This window comes from Drosophila biarmipes, chromosome 3L (genome assembly GCF_025231255.1).
Source record: "Drosophila biarmipes strain raj3 chromosome 3L, RU_DBia_V1.1, whole genome shotgun sequence".
In the NCBI taxonomy this organism is placed as follows: domain Eukaryota; kingdom Metazoa; phylum Arthropoda; class Insecta; order Diptera; family Drosophilidae; genus Drosophila; species Drosophila biarmipes.
Window position 1 is genome coordinate 10,749,130 of NC_066613.1, and position 9,846 is coordinate 10,758,975.

Genomic DNA, 9,846 nt, shown 5'->3' on the forward strand with positions numbered 1-9,846 from the left:
CACACGTCAGAAACCCAGTTGATAAGGATCGGGATCGGAATCGGGAGGAAATGCCTTCACGCATTGTCCTGGCTCTGACCCCATAATTTCCGTAATCGCTTGCGTGTGCTCTGCGCCTGCACTAAAACCTGTTTTCCCTTCTAACCTTATTTAATAACGGACTTCAACTCTGGATTTCGAGGCGTTTCTTATCCTGAAAGGTAGCGGGTCCAGGCTCCTTCGCTTACCTGTCGCCTAGCCATCATCATCATCATCGTGGTACACTGTCCCTTTCTGATCTTGGCCTTGTCTTCCCCCTCCAAAAAATGTATTAATTAAGGCAAAATATGACTTTCAAACTGGTTCCTCCGCCGCTCTGGTCCCCACATAATTGTTTCTCTTCGGAAAATCGTTCCACGTAATTGCAGTGATTTTTTCTTTCATTGTTACAATTTGGCTCATTCTGATGAGTGGCTGTCAATGGGGATCTTCTCGAGATGATTGCCTGGCTGTTAAGTGCTCCCGATTAGAGGGTCTTGGCCAAGGTCTAAAGATTGCGGTTAGGCGTAATCTAGGTTTAATGAATTCTCAAATAATAAACAGCCCATCATCGAATTGACGAAGTTGGTTTTACTTGTGGTTGGCTCATAATTTATTTGGGATTCACTTGCTGACCTTAATTACTACCTTAACATGCCGTTTTCGGTGAAATGCATAAAGTAAGTGTTGAACTTAACTAAGACAGCAAATTGGACAATCAAAATAAAACTATGTAAATTTAAAAGTGCAAGACAACGATATTAATCAATATTAATCTTAATTTTTTACAAGGAAACAATGGAGTTTTTTAATAGTTCATAAATCAAAACCGGAACCATTTAAAATTCTTTATATAAAGAAACAATATCTTAGATTGTTCCTGGGGGATTCTTCGAATTTGTCTCGACCAACTTCCTGTGTCATCCTCGTCCTCACCACATAAGTCTTCCGCAAAACATTAGATGCGCTTATTAGAGCCGTGACACAATGCTACCGGATGGAAATCAGCCGTTGACTACCTGTGCTGGAAATCGAACCCCGATCCAATGCCGCAGAAATACAATCGGATTCCCCAGATGACAGGGCATTCGTTGCTCATTGTTGGCCAATTTCATGACAATTTTTCAGCAGCCATGTCTCCAGGGGCTTCTTCCGCTATGAGAACACCTAGCCCGGAGGCCAAAGTCAGAAATTGTGCATTTGTTTCATATTTACTGGGGCAAGGCAGCTGTGCAATTGGATTTGGCAGCGGAGGACCGTCAATGTCATGCATACACATAGGGATTCGGGCCAGGATATATGTAAGCATTGTTGTCCTGGCCATTGGAGAATCTTGCGACACATCCGCTTCCTTTGGGCCAATAGCAATATTTGTCTTTCGAGTGAGTGACACTTTGGCCAGGACTCTCACTGTCTCACTGTCGGTGGAACACAAAGGCTAATCCTCATGTTTACGAGGCTATTTACGGGTAGCGCGCCCATGACAATTTTTACAATAACCCACAATGCACCGCAAGGAAAAAGGAAAATATTGAATGGGAGCGGCGAGCTGTTTGCTTATCTTCCTGCCGAAAGGAAAACTATTTTGGCAAATTGCTTTAGAATAAAATTTAATTGGGGATTACGGGGCACTGCGACCGGGAAACTCCTCTCCATCGGTGTCTGTGTCGCCTGTAATGCCCTGTGTTATCCCGGCCTTAGGGCTACTTAGGGGCCTGTCTCACATATTACCCGTATTACGTTAAATGGCTTCCACAGCAGCCAACGGCCAGGAGCCGAGGCCAAAGTCTGGAGTCTGCAGCTGGCCGCCTTGGAACATGTGTAATCATCGTACGTGTTGGCAATTGACAATTATTATTACGTAGTTTGTTGCCATTAACAGGATGTGCTGCTGCTTCTGCTGCTGCTGCTACTGCTGCCCATTCCCTGCCGCCCCCTTTCCTGATGCCAGGCCAAGCGCCTTGACATTGGCCAGCCGGAATTTATGGAGTTTCCTCCGCAGCTCGATTGAAACTTGATTGGCGTGGCGTAGGTTGTGGCAATGGCCACAATTTGCTCTACGAGCTACAAATTGTCTTACAGGATGATTGCCAATGAGTTATTGGGTCAACTATGCTTTTGGAGTGGTGGTATTTCCACATTGGCAGATCACTAGTCCTAGCTAGTTATTTATTCCCCCCACTAATCAACCAGTTTAACTTTGATTAACTGAATATCTTTCTTTAAATTTAGTAATTTTCTTGAAAAGTATTTTTAGAGTCAATTGAAATTATACAAAACTTAGGATAGATGGAAACATTTTAAATTGGTAATATCTATTCTACTTCAAAGTCAATTATATGTCCTTCTTTCTCACTTAGAAAGCTTCCACCTTACAAAATGGATTTGCCTTCCCCAATCCTGAAGCATATAAAGGTATTACGGTATGTAGAGATTTAAAACTTCCTTTACAGGGAAAAATTAAATGTTTTTTGGGCCTGCCTTAAAATCTTCCCACACCAATCTGCACATCTCCCTAGGAACCCTTAGCGATTCGCAGTTTAAAAAACCCATTTCCTCTGCATGGTATCCTCGCACTAACAAGGAGGGCAATTAATCATTGCGTAAAATGTTCAGCGCAAAGTGCGCAAGTACTTCCGACTAACTGCGATTGATTTTTGCCAGCCAAGGAAAGGCGATTTCGGTTCCCACACCTAAGCAGCATCCTGGAAAGCAGCTGCTTTTCCCACTGCCACCGACCGTCCTGTGAAAAATTCGCAGTGAAATGAAATTTTAGCAGCGGCAAAAGGCAACAAAAAAGGAACAATCCGGGAGGGAACAACAAACAGAGGAGGAGAAAAGGGTGCCAGACGCTGCAGTAAACTTCCGGCTGGCCAAAAATGCAACAGGACCTGGTCCGAGGAGCAGGGATCCAGGATTCGAAAACTGGACAGGACAGTGGCGAACAGGTTCGAGGTCCGAGGTCCCAGCTCCGTTGGCCAGTCCTTCTTTGCTGCTTTTGTTTGTTTATTGCCACGCCATGGCATGCCATACAATGTCCTTCCGGTCATTTATTAACGTCAATGAAATGCTATTGCCTGCCCTCGCTCACTCTTCGCCCTCCGCTGCAGTTGAGATTTTACTGCTCTGATTTGCTTTGCTTTTTGGCCGGGACGCTCGAGTTGGCAACGATTTGTCGCCGAGTCAACACAACTCAGTCGAAGGTTGCGACGCGTCCTTCCTGCTCCTGCCCGCATATACATCCTTGATGCACTCATAAAGCAAAAATATTGCCAAATAGTAAATTCCGCTCCTCGATGGGGGGAGAAGCCACTGCGCGTTACGTGTCACTGCACAGAGGAAAATGCACAAAATGTCTCCAAGGATTGAAACTTCAGCAGCCACTTCATGTTTTGAAAAGGGGAAGAATTTATAGAATTATTCCACTAATTTAGCAGAGTGCATTTCTCTTAGTCTGCTCCTTATGGAAATGATAATAAAATAATTATTTTAAAATAATAATATTTTTGGGCTATCTTTGGGTCTTAAGTTATCACACTTGTTTATTGACTAACTGGATTTTTTTTAAAGTAAATATAAGCTTTTGAACTGAGCTGTAATCAAGGGTTTTTTAAAAACCCTATAAATAAAATTTAGGGAAGATTATAATAAGTCTTAAGTGGTCTGACTTATTTTATAATACAGCACCGATTTCCATTTACGTCATTTCAAGTTACTTTGTGGGAAAATGCCTTGATGGCGCATTGAGCTGAGATTTCTCTGCAGGTCTCTGCACCCGACTACTTACCATAATTCTGATTGATTCTCCCGGAGATCTTCCCAAAAGTTGTCTCTGCCTTGGGGCAGCCAGCTACCGTCTTACTGGCTTATAGCTCCGGACCAGTTCAAGACCCTCATAATTTATATTTAATGATCCGCAGCTAGACTAGCCCTACCTCTAATTGACATTTAAACTGTCTACTCAGGCCGAGTGATATGATAAGCTGATTGATGTGCCCTCTGGATGGACGGACGAAGTCCCAAAAGAAGAGGAATTAGAGGAATTTTATTAATTGATGATGGCAGTCCGGGCGATGGCATCTCCACCGATGACAACATTTGCTGCAGGTCAGGCCCAGACAGCATCCCAAAACGCTAAACCCTAAAGGCTTTTAATTTCTGTGTTGTTGAAATCATAAATCAAAAGCGGGGATCGCATTCAGGTGGAGCCCGAGAGAGGAAGACAAGTGGTTTTGGCTCTGCATCTGCGATAGCGGAACATTTTGTATCTGCCAGATCGCCTGGCTAATCGGAGGCACACACACACTCGGACTCACTGAGTATCTGAGTATCTGGTTGCGTTCGCTGAGCATCGGCATAAATTACACAAATTGCATTTCCATGTCCAGAACTCTGATGGATCATCGCCCGCGTCGCCATCGCAGGCCATCGCTGCTCATCAGCATAATCGTTAAAATAACAGCGCAATGCACTTCGACGGCGATACTCGTGAGTGGCTACCGCGTTTGGTTTCGAGTGGTCCAATCTGCCCCATCCCACCGCGTCCCATCCGAGCCCATCCATCCATCGGATCGAAGTCTATGCCCCAGAGGTTCCAGCGCAAACGGAATAAAAAACACACTCCGAAATGTTTGGGGCGCCGCGGCCGCGGCCGATGGCATCTCGCATCCAGTTGGCTTGTTTATTGTGTCGGGCTGAATTCGGAGGCATGTTTAAACAGCGAAATGAACTTGTGGATAAACACCATTATGGTTATTTGGCATCCACTTTGGGTCGCCGCAGCCTCCGATGTTTGTCGCCCTAAAGGGCATGCGGCCCCATTCCACTGCCACCGCCTTTGCTGCATCTTGGCGGGACAATCTCGTGGCGAAGTCCATGTTTGAGCTTGATTTAGTTATTTAATGCGGCATTGACGTAAGTGCACTCCCCGACTCAAGTTCGAGGCTCAAGATCAATCTGCCATGCTATTCCGTGGGCGACTGGCAAGGACAATGCCAAGATGCACTCCACGACTTGGGACTTGTGCTGATGGGATGGTAATTGACAGAGGAACTCAGTGATTTTCTATGGGGAGGAAGGGGCTTTGCTTCTTCACTACTGAAGCTTATAATGTTTTTTCGAATGGTCAGATATATTTTTAAATATAATTTATGACTAATTCTATTTTTAATGTATATCATACACCTATATAATATAATATAATAATACTACAAGTTAAATCAAGAATTTTAGATTACTATATATAATGATGTATGTAATATACATAATATTGTGCCATAAAGTTAATCCTCAATAAACAAAAACTTATGTTGGTCCTTTAAATATTTATAAAAAGTAATAATGTTGTATAAACCTTAAATATAGAAAGCATAATTTCTTTAATTTTTGTACTGAAAATATTTTTCACATATTAAAGTTTTGAAAGCGAAGGTTACTTTAAGAAAAAAAGAAAAACCGTGTGAAAAATTTCTAAGCCGGTAATCTCAACGGGAATATCTCAAACTGTAAAATGTCTGCGATTTTCCTAGAAACTTTTAACGATTTCAATAGCACGTGGGCTTGATGTATTATGGCCATAATAAAACGACTCCCTTTGAATGGACATATCATCCATCGCTTATGTCCTTCAAGTGTCACTCAATGAATATATTTATCTTACAGATACTTCTTAATGGATCTCAAAACTCGGAAGGCTTTTGACCTTAGGGAAAAAACGCATTACGGCTCAATTTAAACATAATGGCCTGGCATTAAGAATATTCAGGGACCTGCTAGGTCCTTCGGCCGACCTTGGGGATAAGCGAAATGAGTTTATTATCTGCGCACGCCTTGCGTTCGCCTTCGGCCTCGATTCTGCGCATGCGCGGCGCGTGGTAAGAACACTCATTATCCTGCAGGACCTCAATTATGACTCAAGGTTGCTGCGCCCCCTGCGCGTCCGGACGGCATTGTGCAACTGGACCTTGACTTGGCACGAAGGACGTGCAACCCATTCGGAGTGCAGGCTAATTATGCACTAGGTCCTTGGATTTGGCTCCCGGATCGTGGCTAATGGTCTGTGTATCCTTGGCCGTTCGCGTGTGTGTCCATAGCTGACAAAAGTCGCCATTGTTTGACGTTAATTGCACTTTTCCAAGCGAGTGCGTGTCCTTGCTGCTGCCCCGTTGTCCCGGGAATAAGTCAAATTAATGTGCCACCCAAGGACATTGGCCCGGACTGTGTGCATCCTCCGGGAGTTGGTGTGAAAACTGACAGCGTGTGTGTGCGCCTTGTTGATTCCTGGAATGTCCTTGAGCCATAACGCTCACAATGCTGTGCAAAAAAGGGATCCAGGAACAACAGAGCGAAAAGGGACGAGTGCCTGCTGCGAGTTTATATTAGATAAAAATTTAATTTTGCCTCGCTTCGTGTGTTTGTGTTGGGTGCTTAGGACTCAATGCGTGTCCTTGGTGTGAACTGTCAATATCCGAAGAGTTGGCAGTCCGGAGTGCGGCACATTCTCCCCGGGTTGTTGTAAAAATGCAATTATGATTGCATTATGGTCGTCTTTGTGTTTACTCTAAACACTCGTCCTTTGTCCGTTTGTTTGGCATCCTATACTCCCATATCCCATATCGCAGGCAAATCTCCCATTCCCAAACAGCCCGCATCCGCACATGCGTTCCTCTATCTGGGCAATCTGGCTTCAGCTTTGCAGTTGACATCCAACATTCAACATGCATCCATCCGATACTTCATGCTGGTCGATGGCTAATAAATTGTCCACCTATTATCCTTGCAGAGCAAATTTCCCCTTTGTCCAAGAAATTGGCTTCGTGTGTGTCTTGTTTTTGGGCAAACCTGCATTTCGATGACTTTTCTGATTCCCCAACTCCAGGTGCGAAAATCACCTTTGGTGCATTATAAGTGGGAATGGCAAAGTGCATTGCAATGACTTTCGAAAAACTGGTTATATTTATGCTGGCATACAATTTCAAGAAATAGCGTCACTTTTGAAAAAGGTGTTTAAATTTCATAAGAGGTTTACCAACAGGAAGAAAAGAGTACTTCAAAGTACAAAACCAGCAGATACTAGTTTTGTAAGTGGTACAAATATTTAATTTCAAAGGTTAATTCAAATGATTAACATAGAACAACAGTGTTATAAACTCTAACAAATGCCTTTATTTATTTGTAAAGCACATCTTGACTCTTTTTTAATTCCGAACTACTTATCCTTCTGTGCATTATTGGCCTTCCTCCCCTGATTACAGGAATAGCACCCCAACCCTTTTGGTTAACCACGCTCAATGCAACCACAAATTCTCCGGAAAACACCTACTAACTTGACCTGCACAACTGCGAGTGCGACAGTTCCGCAGTGAATCAACCCTCTGGGCAAACAAAAAACCTCGATACATCGATAGTGATACTGGGCAAATATACCAGGATATATCACCGTGGTCACCCCTCAACTGTACACGAAGTGTGCGCAAACAAACTCAACCCCTCGGCCTCGTCGGCACCCTCGTAGCCCCCATTTCCCACCCCCAGAAGCTCTCGACTGCACTTGAACTGTGTGCAACATATGCAGTTGATGTTTTTTACCAGACTGCAATATTTTATTATTCCCTTTTTGCACTCCGCTTTGTTCAACCCCTCTGGAAACAAAAATATCTAAATTATGAACTATGACAAATATTATATTACCAACAGGATGGAAGCGGGCACGCCTCCTTTTGGGTGATTAATCATTGTGGTAAACTGTGAAAAAAATAAACGAAAATCGGAGAGCCCAAGGAAGGATGACAAAAACGCTGCATTTTGTTGGCCATTTTGTTAGACTTTTATAGGGAGGGAGAGGAGGAGGCGAAACTGCAGCCGGGCCATGAACAATTTATTGCTTTAAGCCGATTACGGAGTGGTCCTCCCAGCGCTGTCACTCCCTTTCCGCGCTCTATAGTACAGCATTTTCCCCGATGTCCGCTAAGTAGGCAACTCTCGCTGCCGTCGACACCGCTCAAAGTGGTCACATTAAGTAAGCTTAGGTCTTAGCACTATTTTTCCAACCAGCTCTGCGCACCGAGGCTTCTGGTGCGAATGATGAAGGGTTAAGGCAATTAAAATTGAAATCACTCGGTCAGCTTTACTTTGATTTGTTGACTGGAGTTAATTACTGCTTAAATGGGCTCAGTCGCACTCAACTGGTTGCCCTGATTTGCTGGGGAGCGGACATGGTTTGGAGTATTGGGTTTCAGCGGGGTTGTGGTCATTTACACGAAATGTAAAGAACTTGAATTTAAAATAGAAAAAAACTTGAATTTTCGTATGTATTTAAAAGAAGAATATATTCATATATATATGACTTTCATTAGAAACCATCCATACAACGCATCCTTTGTATTAATATGGAAGTTCAAGATGGTATGGAAAAAGTATTTATATGAAGGGAAAAATGTCAGTTCTCATACGATTACGATACGATAATTTTAAGATCGGATTTTATAAAACTGATGTAAGATAATGAAATAAATAGTTTTTTTTTTTGTAACCTAGCAGCGTTAGATATTTTACATTCCATTTATTTCAATGAAATAACTTCGGACTCCTTTTGATGGTATTTCCCACAGCAGTTGAAAGCGGGCCCACTGCACATTAGTTTCTCAAATTATTGCTACCCATAAAGTCTCTAATCTCTATGACACACATTATGCGACAGAAGCGGTCCAATTTATGTACAGGAAATGCTGGACAAATCGAAATCGAGCTGGCTCATTGAGCGCAACTGGCCAGCTGACATTGCAGGACAGTCCACCCTCATGAGGTAGCTTGATAATGATCTGTTATTGGAAAATTTCTTTGGCAGAATAATTGCCAATGCTCTAGAATTGACAGGGTCAATGCATTTCGTACTTGATGCACTTGAAAATGTAGGCCAACTGGACTTTTCAGTCCATGCGGGACACAAAGCGGCACAATCGTCGATGGCGAGTGGAAAATTATTAAAGTGCATCCGAACATAAATCTAGTGTGACGCATGCGTTGAGGGAAATGGGTTTTCCATAACTGCGCAACGGCAGCTGCCACTGTACGGCACACCCTGTGGAAAACTCAGGAGGGGAGGGGGAAAACCACCCTGATCCCGGCTTAGGGTTATGGTTAGCACCCCAGCATCATCATTATCCCGATCGAACGCAAATGTGTTAATTCTCCCCCTGCAGACTCTGCAGTCTCTGCCCCTTGCCGCAACTCTTATCAATCTGCCACTCGACTCCGGGCTGTATGCAACATTTGTTCACCACATGCCAGCCGTGGAAAGAGCTGTCCTTCCCCCTTGCATCGTGTAATTTATGCCCGAAAGCATCCATTATGAAAACATCAACACACATTGTGCAAATCAAGCAATTATCGCAGGAAATATTCTACATAATTATCGGGCGTTAGAGGATTTCCATAGGATGGTCGTCCTACCGGGGCTTGTTATAGGGAAAAGGCACGCGATGGGCTTAGGTTGCTTGGGTTACAATGTGAAAATGCACTTTCTGAAATGGCTGTCACAGAGGGGTATCTGGTGTGCCTAAATCCATTACAGATCACTTAGGCCCTTCGAAAAGTTATTCATATCAAGATGGGACAAACAGGAGTCACACTGTACGTAAATATTATAGTTGGCCAAATTCAAGTTCGTTAAAAATTCAGGGGTGGATTTGATAATACAATAATAAATCTTCCTTAAATTGAAAACCAAAATATTTTGGAAGAGGGTTTGGTACTATATATAAAAGGGTTTCTTTAATCTAAAGGTACATAGAACCTTGCACTTCCCAATGAAAGATAATAAAATTCTCA